Source organism: Nannospalax galili, unplaced genomic scaffold (genome assembly GCF_000622305.1).
Source record: "Nannospalax galili isolate Female #2095 unplaced genomic scaffold, S.galili_v1.0 scaffold463, whole genome shotgun sequence".
NCBI lineage: Eukaryota > Metazoa > Chordata > Mammalia > Rodentia > Spalacidae > Nannospalax > Nannospalax galili.
Genome location: NW_008349529.1, coordinates 1,692,811 through 1,705,270, shown reverse-complemented (window position 1 = coordinate 1,705,270; position 12,460 = coordinate 1,692,811). Strand labels below are relative to the sequence as shown.

At 41.6% G+C, this 12,460-nt stretch overlaps 1 pseudogene; it reads left to right on the top strand.

The window, feature by feature from the left end:
• Window positions 1-486: 486 nt before the first annotated feature.
• LOC103745072 lies at window positions 487-1,238 on the top strand (annotated as a pseudogene).
• Window positions 1,239-12,460: the final 11,222 nt, after the last annotated feature.

Here is a 12,460-nt window from a genome sequence, read left to right as displayed (position 1 = left end):
ACTTAACTATTTCCACCATACAATTCAGAGCATTATAGACATGAACCATAAACAGGTAGCCCTTTCATCCTGGCTTCTTTCACTTTATAAAACGCATTTAAGATTTGCCCATACTGTTGTGTGGCTCAAAGTTGATTTCATTTTATTGCAAATTGCATTCCATTGACTGTAGGACCTCGAAACTTACACATTCAACAGTACTGTAATGTTTCCAGTTTGGGAGTAATTATGAGCAACGTTGATATAGTAATTTTTCTTCATTAATTTTTCAATTATTTTACTTCAATTCTGCTTCTGTTTTAGAAATGGAAGTTAAGAATATTGACCCAGTAGGACAGTACATAAAGATAATAATATGAAAAATCCACTTATAAATTACTGTGTGTACAGAGAAGCACGAACAGACCCCAGGGCCAGGATCCTGCACAGAGATACTTGAATTAGCTGTAGCAGAAGAGAAATGGAGGAGCCATAGACCATTTAAGGATGAACTGGAAAAGGCCTGAGACAATGGAAAACTTGCCTGTACTCTGCACTATTTTTCTAGGAGAGGTTGTGGATCCCAGTGGCAAGGTCTGGTCCACTGAACTCACATGTTATCTTGTTGTGTGGACAAGCCCTCTGAGATGATCGATGTTGGAGACAGAGTGGGTGAAGCTTATTGGCCAAGAGATGAAAAACAATAGAATAAAAGTGTTCCTCTCCATGAAGGTTGTCAACCAGGGAACTGGGAAAGACCTGGATCCCACTAACATTAACAGCGCGCAAGAAGGGAGGCAGAGGAGGTGGTCCTTCCAGGATTACACTGGGCAGAAGATCAGCCTCGAGGCTGTCCTGAACACCACCTACAAGAAGTGTGGTTGCAAAGGCCACTTTGTGGAAGACTGTTTCATGCAGCCAGGTAGAACCAAGTATTCTCTGATACCTGATGAGGAAGAGGAGAAAGAAGAGGGAAAGTCAGAAGAATTTGAAAAGCCTGATCCCCCAGGAAATTCTTCTAGGAAAAGAAAGAAGGAAAAGAAGAAAAAGAAACATAGATAGGAAGTTATCTGACTCTGACAGCTCTGACTCTGTGACATGAACAAGAAAGCAAGGCACACATCAAAAGACAGCAAGGCTGCGAAAAAGAGGAGGAAGGGGAGGAGGGGGGAAGGAAGGGGAGGAGAAGGAGGAGAGGGAGGAGGGGGAGGAGGAAGGGGAGGCAGCGGAAGCAGCACAAGAAGAAACATAAGGAGTGAGGGGGTGGCAATGAGAGGATAAGCCAGGAGCTCTGAGCTTACGGCTGTCTCCTAGGCTGACCCAGGAGTGAGAATATGGCCTCCCACCCCATTGGCTCTGTCCTCATGGGCGATGGCTTCCCTTACACATGGGGCAGAACAGGGAGCTAGAGGTCAAAAGCAGCTCCCAAATGTGTTGTTTCCTTACTGTTCCCAGCCCCTTTTCAAGAGACCCCTGCAGCGGCTGCACTCACTACCCAACTTCCTCCATTCAGCAGGTGGTCCAAGGCCCCTCCCCAGCTGCCGCTGCCAGAGTTAGATTTCTTTGCAGGAGTCTAGGCCAGGACCACAAGTCCTACTGTGGAGGTGAGCTTGGCTGTGGTGGGAGAACAGAGTGAACAGCCCTTCCTGCTTGCCTCTCTTGGACCACTTGGCAGTGGTCTCTGCTGCCTCCATCACAGGAACAGAGGGAGCCTGGCAGCAGGAGGGAGAGCGTGGGAAGAAGTGCTGCTCACCTTCCCATTCCCTTAACAAGGTTCTACTCTGAAGCGACAACCGGTGGCTACCGGTCACGGCTCTGCGGTATGACTTATCTTGAATGATATTCCAACAGACTACTGAATGAGAAATCCCAAGCCAAGCTCTACTTTCTGTTGATCATTTTGTGAGTCGACTGGCTCCATTTCAAGTCTCTGCTTAAATTCCTGGCATAAAAAAAGAAAACAAAAGCACGAATAACAAACACCATGCTGAAAACTGAACATTTGTGCTAAGAAGGACGTGTACTGTGAAGATGGACCGGGCACAGCTCACTGTATTTGTCATTCTATTTTCTGACCTGGGTAATGACAGAAGGTATTCTTATTTAAAGTTTTCCCATTTTATTTTTATGTCTGTGTATATGTGTGTTTGTGTGTGTGTGTGTGTGTGTGTGTGTGTGTGTGTATGTCCCTGAGGAGGCCAGAAGAGAATGCCAAATCTTTTGTAAGTGGAGTTACAGGTGATTGTGTGGTTGCCCAGCATGGGTGCTGGAAACCAAACTGGGAGCTTCTGCAAAAGCAGCAAGCTCTCTTAACTGTCAAGCCAGCTCTTCCACCCCGGAAGTATACTTTATACCCTTCGTCATGTTTAGAATTATATAAAATTAAATAAATACATCAAAATGAAAGTAAGCTGTAAACCTTAAAAAGCCAATTTAAAAACCAGATAGATGGGATATGTTCTCCATTATGTATGTCTATTATTTTAATTTAAATATTGGTCTATTACTTTTTGCTCAGGAAGCACAAATACGGAAAATTATAATTATGTTTTGGGTTTCCCAAGTTTCACATATTTCAGAGACTGTTGAGTATGTGAGAGCGCATCAAAAAAAAAAATCTTCTTTTTGTATAAAAACATCCTGGAAACACACTATGGTTACAATGAAGAGTTCAAAACAATTGAAGCAGAATTGGCACTAGAATTATTTGGAAAATATCCAGGATATCACAAACTGTTGGAATTACAAAGTGTTTTAGAATTACAGACACTGTGAAGAAACATCTGGTTTCTTTTCTCCACATATCAATGAAAATAATAGACCCTCTCATAGGATTATTGTGGGGTCTGAGGAATAAATTTGTGATGTGTGCATCAGTGGAGCTCCTTGCTCAGTGCACTCTGACCACATATGACCAGCTTTTTCTTCTATTACAGACCCAGCTGATTTCTGCCTTAGGGCTTTTCTACAAAGAGGCCTCTTGGCTGGGATGTTTTTCCTCCTGATTGCCCCTTGCTAGTCTCCTTTTTATTATGGAGGCCTTGGATTACCTGGCATCCTCTGAGACAGACCTTGCCTTTCTGCCCAGTCTAAAGTAGCTTCTAAGTCTCTCTGTTATGTTCCACAGAGTACCGAGCAGTGGTAGCTTGTTTTCTTATTTATGTAGTCATTTACTGTCTTTTGCCCAGCCTACCATTTAGCACAAAATAGCCAATGAACATTTGTGCAAAGAAAGGATAAAGAGTAAACATGCCTTTTATGAAAAAAATTATTGAGAACAGTTTCTTGATATTGATTGATTTCCACAAGATGTCTTAAAAACTAAGAAGCAGGAATTATTTTCCCTTCACTTTCAGAATTAGTTCTATGTTAAAAGAATTATTTTGTTTGATTTTTGTTTGTGTGTTTTTGTGTATATATACATGAATGTAAATGCCTGTGGAGGCCAGAAGAGGGCATTGGATCCCTTGGAGCTGGAGTTACAGGTGGTTGTGAGCTGCCTGATATGGGTGCTGGGAACTGAACTTGGGTCCTCTGCAAGAGCAGCAAGCACTCTCAACTGCTGAGCAATCTAGCCCCCTAACTAGTTTCACATCCTTTAAGAAGTTTTTTTGGTCTTTTTGAGAGAGGGCTTCCCTGTAGCCCCAGCTGGCCTGGAACTCACGGAAATTCTCCTGCCCCTGCCTCCCAAGTGTTGGGATTAAAGGTGTGCCACCACACCTGGCTTAGCAAAAATTTTTAATCAAAATTGTTGCTGTTGGGTTTTTTTTTTTTTTTTTTTTTGAGTTGAAACTTTTTTAGGAAAAGTTGAACTTTTTCAGGAAAAGACACTTGGAATGATTGAGGTAGTCAGCCTAAAAGCCAGTCTTTATAGACCTCAGGGGACAATAACCAGAGATTCCTTTTTCTTTCATACATATCATAGAGTTAGGTATTGACTGGGAGGGTGAGGGGGACATACCATAAACTCAGAAGGTAGAGTTTTTTGTCACTGATCAGCATAGTGATTATGGGATTGAACAAATTCAAAGCCCTGAATGTCTTTGAGTCACTGATGGATAGCCTTACTATTTAGCAAAATACAAGTATAGGCACAAGAAGAAGAGAAGCAGAAGAGCCCAGTTGTAGTACGATACAGGTTTGGATCTCAGCTGAGTGTGGCTTAGACCATAAGATCTGAGCGTCTTATACTCTAGTAGTTGAAATGGAAGTAGTTGAGATTAGACAGTGTATTTTGAGTGGAAGAAGAGGGAAAAGATGAAATCTTTCAGTTACAGTAAGCTAAGAAGGAACTCAGAAGAGATGGCCAAGTATCAGAAAATCAAAAGAGCACCAGAGACAGCTGAGGAAGAGGGCGTGGTGGGTAACACCAGATGCCAAAAGACAGACGATGAGTACTGAGACTGGAAGCCAGGCTTCTGGTTTGCCAGTTTGTGGTCACCAGTAACCTTTGGCAGTTAAATTTTCAGAGGTGTCAGTGAACCTAGGAGGAAGAACTTAGAAAGCAGTAGGCTAATAGAAAAATGACACGACAGCGCTCATTGCTCATTTGTCTGTATTAAGACACGGCAATCCAGAGCAGTTCAGTGCTGCTTTTTACCAAGCAGTATATATGAACTGGCATTTCATTATTACTGTGGGGTCAACTAAGATCTGATATTTTAAAAACTCTGAGTAAATCAAGAGTCTCAGTGTCTAGGATATATAAAGAACTCAAAAAACTAAACATAAAAAAAAGCCCTCAATTAAAAATTGGGGCAAGGAATGGAAGAGGGGGTTCTCAAATGATGAGACACAAGTGGCCAAGAAATATTTTTAAAATGTTCAATACCTTTAGTCATCAGAGAAATTCAAATCAAAGTCACCTTGGTATTTCATCTTACCCTAGTCAGAATGGCTAATATTCAATAACAAACAATAAATGCTGGTGAAGATGTGGAGGAAGGGGAACTCTACTTCTGGTAGAAGTGCAAACTGGTATGGCCATTATGGAAACCAGTGTGGAGATTCCTCAAAAAGTTAGATCTACCAAATAATCCACTCTTGAACCTGTACCCAAAGGACTTTATATCCTACTACAGAGATACCAGTTCATCCATCTTCATTGCTTCTCTATTTGCAATAGTCAGGAAATGTAAACAACCTAGTTGTCCATCAACTGATGAATGGATAATGAAGGTATGATACATTTACACAACTGAGTATTCTTCAGCTGTTAAGAAAAATAAGATTATGAAAATCACAGGTAAATGGATAGAACTGGAAACAATCATCCTGAGTGAAGTAACCCAGACCTCGAAAGACAAATTTACATGTTCTCTCTCATAAGTGGATGCTAACTTTGAATCTTTAGATACATGTGTGTTTCAACCGGAAAATCCATAGAGGTCAGAAAACTAGTAAATGGCCATTGGGGGGAACTTCATGGGAGAGGAGCTAGAATGCAGTGTTATGAAGGGGGAAAGGAGAATAATAGAGTAGGAAGGGTTAAATGGGGTGGGGAATGGGAGGGCAGGGCAGAGTAGGGCGTATGGGGAGGAATAAGTTACAATTAAGGCCTTTAGAAAAAGTCATATGGAAAACTACCACTATAGAAGCTTCTTAAAGTATATACATACACATTATAAAAAGTGATTAAAAGAAGGTATCCTATAAGAGGAGGACACTGCTTCTACTAGACACAATAGAACAGCAAAGAAAAAGCCCAAAGCCAGAAATAGACTCCCTCTTTTTGAAGCTGTTGACCAAGGCTCCCATAGACCCTTCAACAATACTAAGACAAGTGTCCCTGCACTTGGCTACCCACCAGAACTTCATGGTAAGACCCTACTTTCAAAGACCACTACATATATTAGAACAAACAAGGAGAAATCAAGCTGGTACTGACCTCGAAGGTTCAGCTCTACTGGCTATCTTTCATAGTGCCTGAGATGCTATGCATGGGACTGGAAGAGAAAAGTAATTATCAACTTTGTCCACCTGTAAATCCTATGAGCTACAACAATTGACCTGGTAAGAGATGCCACTGGTGCAATAGTGGCATGAATGATATGGGAGTAACCAACTATTTTTGATTGGATTTATGGTCTGTTTTACAAGACGGAGCCCATACCTGACACTCAGGCCTAGGAACTTGTGGCTAAACAGGTTACAGGCCATAGGGGAGAATCTACTACTATTATTCTGCTTAGTAAACATAGTATTAAACTGACTCATGATAACTTATTATACCCATAGATTAATGCATCCCTCAACTCTCACCAGAGAAGCTTCCTCATGAAGCAGCTGGTAATTAACATAGAGATCCATAACTGGTCAATATGCAGAAAGTAAGAGACTGCTGAGTGCTTATCACTGATCGGGCACCCATTTCAAACTTCTGCTTCCCAAGGCTCAGGGATCATTATGGAAGAGGGGGTGGAAAGATTATAAGAGCCAGAGGTGATGGATGCCCACAAGGAAACAGTTTTCCAGACAGCTGCTCAGTTTCATATAAGAATTTCCAGCAATGGTGACAGCTTGCACAAGTGCCACATAAACTCAACTCTGATAAAATCCAGCATAGAAATGGGGATGTAAGAAACATCAGGCCTAGCTGAGGAACAACTGGCAACTGAGAGTTCTGGGGAGGGGAAGAGCCAGTTTTCTTTAAGGGTGTGACTCTGACTAGGTTAATGAGGCTTCAATGAATGGACCCACACTGAAGGGCATTTGGGGACACAAATTTCATTCAATAGGCCTTAAATATATATGTATATATAATATAGAGTATATAAAATAGGTAGTAAGGGGGTGCAGATAGAGAATGGGGTCTAAAAATATGATCAAAATACATTGTATGAAATATGTAAAAATTCACATTTTCAATAAAAAAATCAATAAAAAGTCTTTTTGTGTCAAATGTGCATAATTATTATTTTAAAACTTAATTTAGGTGTTTAGGTTTTATCTCTTTCAAAAAGCATCTTATAAGTTTAAGTAGAATTTTCTGAACTTATCCTGACATCTGATTTCCTCACTACTCACTGAGGATCTAACTTTTTGAGCTTCTTGGACGCCTCCTTTGGGAAGCACAGAGGTAAGCTCTCTTTGCTCCTTTGCACACAGAAAACAAATTTGAGTTCATGTTTTTTTCTAGAAAAAAGAAAAATTTTAAAAATGAAATATAAATCTTAATTGAAAATCAAATTGTCTTCTTTTCTCAGAATTGTGTTTGATATATAAATGATCCCAAATCAAAAGATGGGTACTATTTAAATGTCCTTGAGTCATTTTAAGATTTCAAATCCACAAATAGCATTTTCATTACAGTGCAGTGCACTTTTTCAATAGCTGAATACATATTTAGAAAAATCTTTGACTAAAAGACTAGAAATAGTCTTAAATTTAGAGACTAGGATGCTTTCTTGTCTGAGTATTCCAATAATTGAGATTTTTACATGCTACATTTTTTTTCTTTAGTTTTGCAAAGGCCCATGGACTTATAATCCCTGTGAGGCAGTGGGGCAACTCTGATTTTACTCAGAAAAGGCAGAAGTACTGATCTGTCATATGCTTGGAGGACTGTCCTTCTGATCTCCAGAGTGCTTGCCCAAGGCTTTTCTAAGAACTTTCCAGCATTCCAGTTTAGGTATCTTTATCCACAGCTTCAAAAAAGTGCCATGTCTGAAAGAGAAAAATCTAGGTAGGAACAGACAGAAACTGTTTTATATATAGCTCAGCTAATTATGTGACGTTGGCGGTCGTGAAACTGTGGGACTTGTAGCCTGGTTACAGCAAGGTGCAATGTGGGCAGAAGATGCTTCCTCCAGCCAGCCGTTCTGAGCAGCCCTGCAACACCCTGCCTGTTTGGGCTTATCTCACAGCTGTCTCAGGGACCGTGAACCCTCCCGCTCATTTTCTTTTCTGTACAAGAAGCCATAACCGAGACCGGAGAGGATGCCTAGCCCCCTGGCTTGCTGCCAGGAAGTGTTTGCTGGGAGCAGCAGCTGCAGGCTGTTGGGAACCCGCAGCCTGTGTACTTCTGAACAGTGACCAAGGTGCTTGGGTATATGTATGCTGACTCATTCAAGAACAAGTGATTTAGAGAGCTGCGTGGCGTGGGTGGTAGAGTGTGCTGTGGTTCATTTTCCAGCATGCTACCAAAAAGCGATGGATGGAAGGAACGGGTGATAAAGTCAAAACATCATTACTGTATTGGTCAGCAATTTCCTTTCTAAGGCTTTCTTTGTGATGACCCAGCCATCAGTTCCTGGACTTGGCAGTCTTTTAGGAATAATGAAATATGAAGATAAATATTTTTGAGCACCTAAACACTGGGCTAGGAGCTTTTTCTAAACGCTGTGCATGCATTGTTCTATCCTTGTCACTTTGCAGGGCGTCTGTTATCATCTATTCATGTCTATCTTTCAGTTTCCAGCAGCTGCAGTTTGAAAGCATGGAATAAAAGCTGGAAGATACTAGTGGAACCCAAATATGACTCTCATCTATGTTCTTAATGCATTGAGGTTTTAGTGCCGTTTAAATAAAACTAAGTGGTCTCTACTTAGTGCACAGTGAGTACAGTTTCTAGACTACTCTCTGATATTTTGCATATACATATACATAAAACAGGAGGTGAAAGTCTGCCCATGTAGTCTGAAAATATACACTAAATTGTGATTAAATTAACACTATGAAGGGACTGTTCTCTTTTTTCCCATGTATTGGATACTTAGTTCTTATAAATGGCTGCACCCTGCCCAAGAATGCCAAAGAATGCCTTTCAGCCCAGCAGGCAGAAGGCAGGGCTGGCTGGTGACTGCAGCCTGGCCTGAGCCCAGCTTATAGAGAGATTCAAGGATTCTTTAGGGCAGAGCTGAAGTAACAGTGTTGGGGCCACTGAGAAGTGAGAGGTTAGGAAGGAGGTAACTGAGATAACCGGGGTTGATGAATTGCTCTGACATTAGGTTAGTCCTTTAGGCATACATGTCATCATCTGCAAAGCCTCTTGTCGACCCAGTCCCAGCGTTACTGGACATTGTTTCTCCACAGACCTATGGCCCTTGTGCAACCTGAGGGGTGAGGCAGTTAGGGACAGAAGACTTTGACCCACATCTCAAGCCTTATCACTGTGACTAAAATAGAGATTTTTTTGTTATTATTTTAATTTTGTAACTACCTAAATTATTAATGGCTCCACTTTTGGTCCAAATGTTAGAGATTGTTACCCCTTGCTTAAGTGTGCTCCCAGGAGTCAGGAGCTCTTCCTGAACTGTTCCACTGTAACCCATCCCCCTGGTTCACCTTCCTCTAGTCCTTGAACTTCAGGGCTGAGCTTCTCTGATCATATTGGCCAGCTCTCAGAGACTCTCTTCATCCCTTGCCCCTCTGACTTCAGAAAAGGGCATGGGTAGTAAATTTAAATCAGTACTCTTCCAACTGTAGCTTTTCCCAGTGCTCTCAAAATCACTCAGGTCCCAGTTAGTCTCTACTAGGCAGAAGGCAGCTCCTCCCCTAGCACCCAACTTCTAGGAAGGCCACAAGTCTCAGAAACCCTGCAAAATTCCCCCAGGCCCCAAAGGCAGGAAACACTTCCCACATTCAATCTAAAGTCTATCACCCTTAATGGAATTAATGTCTATGATAACACAGTGGAGGTATCCACTTTCTTCAAGAAAAACCCTGTCCCTCCTCCTTGCAGGGGTGTAGGCTTAGCCCGCATCTCTCCCAAATCTTCAGGGGGCCTGAAGCAGGAACCATTGCTTCCCAGTTTCTGGGCTCTTGCTCTCAGTTGAGTTTCAGAGGACTCTGTGTTAGCCTAATCACATGGTACCAAGCCCTGTCGCAGTTTCTCTCTTTGTCTTAGGTTCCAGATGAAGGGACATGTAAGCTTGTGTTTCCTCCCAGCTGCTGCAAAGAGCTCAAACCTCAACCCACTCACTTTGCCAGGAGGCTCAAATGTGATACAGGTCAAATAGAGTAGGCAAGATAGCCTCTTAGTTCCTTTGCTTTTGCTGTGATGAAATACCCTGAGAAAAGCGACTTGTGGGTGGAAGGGAGGGTTTACTTGGCTCATGCTCCATGGTGGGGAAGTCCTCGCACCCAGAGCTTGAGGCAGCTGTTCACACTGCATCTGTATTTGAGAAGAAGACAGTAATGGATGCTTGTGCTCAGCTGGTTTTCTTGTTTTTAGTCAGCCCAGGATCCCAGCCCATGGATGCGTGACACCTATTTTTAGGGTGGGTCTTCTTGCCTCATTTAACCTAATCAAAATAATTCCTCACAGGCAATTCCAGATTCCATCAAGCTGACAATCAACACTAACCATCACAGATGAGGAACCAACAATTTCTTTCTCTGAAACACAGTGCACAGGAATAAAGATTTGTTTAAACATACTGATTGGAGATTGTATGGCACACAATGTCTCACTGTGAAGTGGCTGGTATACAGATGGTCCTCAGTAAATGTGGAGTGAATAAAAGAGGCATCATTATGAGGACTGTTCAATGGGTCCAAACTTTCCCCAAGAAAGCTGGGCACTTGCTTGCTTTCCACTTGTGTTAAAGCAGAGCCTTTCTGTGTCTTTTCTTTTCCCCCAGAGAGACTGCGTGCCCCAAGCATAGTCTGGAGGACAAAAGCAGCTTGCTATTTTAAAAATGGTTCTCCATCTCCTTCAAAGTGGAAATTGGTTAAAATGGGAAGAATGATGGATGTGGAAATCTGTTACCTATGCTGGATATATCCTCAGCTTTGGCATGCTAAACAAGCAATCGGTTCCCCAAGATTTAGCATTTTTACCTAGGAACAGTTATGTCATGAAAACTCAAGGAGACTGAGCATAGGACAGGATATGGGAGGAATAAAGTGTAATAATAAAATCTGGCTTATTATTATTACTATTATTATTGTTTATTCCTGCTTTAGAACTTCCAGCTTTATTATATATTGTGACATCTCATTCAAGGAAGGACAGAATGAAGACCAAGAGTCTCATTTCTTTTTTCTAACCTCTATGCATTGTTAGCTAGTAATTGCTCTTCCCTTTCTTTCATTGAACAGCTACTTAGTCGGCTGTTACTACAAGCCCAATACAATCCTGGATGTTGAAGTAAGTGTATAGATATTAATAAACTGCTCTAGACCTTGAGCATTTACAATATGGGTAAGACAGATGTTAGCCAAGTAAACTAAGTACCTAATTAAATAATTGCAACTAAATCCCCTAAAAGAAAAAGTACTGAACTCCACCATTGCAGATCCCTCGGCTGGCCAGGCACTGCAGCCGCCGCTGTCCCTCATTTTTGTACCTGTCCAGCGGCCTCTGCAGTAGCCACTGGAAGGCACCATCAGTTTTTCTGCCACCTGTCTATCAGTGCCTTGTGTCAGTCTTTCAGGACTGTCCCCCAGTGCTGACCTCCATTACGTGTCTGGCATCCGCCTCCATTTAAAATGACTCCAAGTTCTCTGCCCTTGAGCACTGATCTCCTTATTCTGCTCACAGTGAATCTGTTCTAGATGTTCAGCAGCGGCTATGTGTCTTCAGATGGTTTCAAAGAGTGAAAAGCCCTCTTCACTTACTTTGGGAGTGTTTGCTGGCATAGCATATCACTGTCTGCAGTGTCCTGGGACAGAGCTCGATACCTGATCTCTGTCTTATAACCCAAAGGATCAGTAGAAGGGAACCTAGGACTCATGCCCCAATTTCTAACATGACTGGAAGTTATGTCATGCTTTATGACTGACAGGTAGAAATGGACATGACCATCCACACTATGACTACAAAAGAGCACTTCATGGGTAATCAGCAGGTGGGGTGTTGTTACCAAGTTTTATGACCTTCAGAAAGTCATCCTTTCTGTGGTTTTCAAGTGTGACACCCATAAAACAAATATACAGTAATCATAATTTGTTGATGTTTATAAATTTGTGCAAAGAAATAGAATTAGACCTAACACAGACCCCATTCATAATCCTAATTATCTAGACCTTGGACTTTATTATTGGAATATAAAATATTAAAGGATGGAAAGACAGCCATAAAGACTTGTGCTGCTTATAGTATTTCAGCATAGGATGGCAGCCCACAAGAGTACATGATCTTGTGTAGCTATTTCAGTAAATACACTCTATGATGTTAACCAAGATGATACCATCTAACAATAACTGCTAGATAATACATTTTTTAGAACATAATCCTGCCCTTAAATGATGTATGACTGTATACATTTTATAACTTAATGTTCTTGTTTTTAAAACTCATAATGTCCAACATGATGCCATATAAAGATGGAACTTTTAGAAGGTATTTAGGGTTAGATGAGGTATGAGGGTGTAATCCCAGTCTGACGGAATTAGTATCCTCATAGGAAGAGATACTGAGCTGGGCACAGTGGAGTGTACCTCTAGTCCCAGCTATGCAGGAGACTGACGCAGGAGAATCAGGGGAGCCCAGGAATTTGAGGCCAGCCTGGGCGACATGGTGGTGCTTTATCTTTTA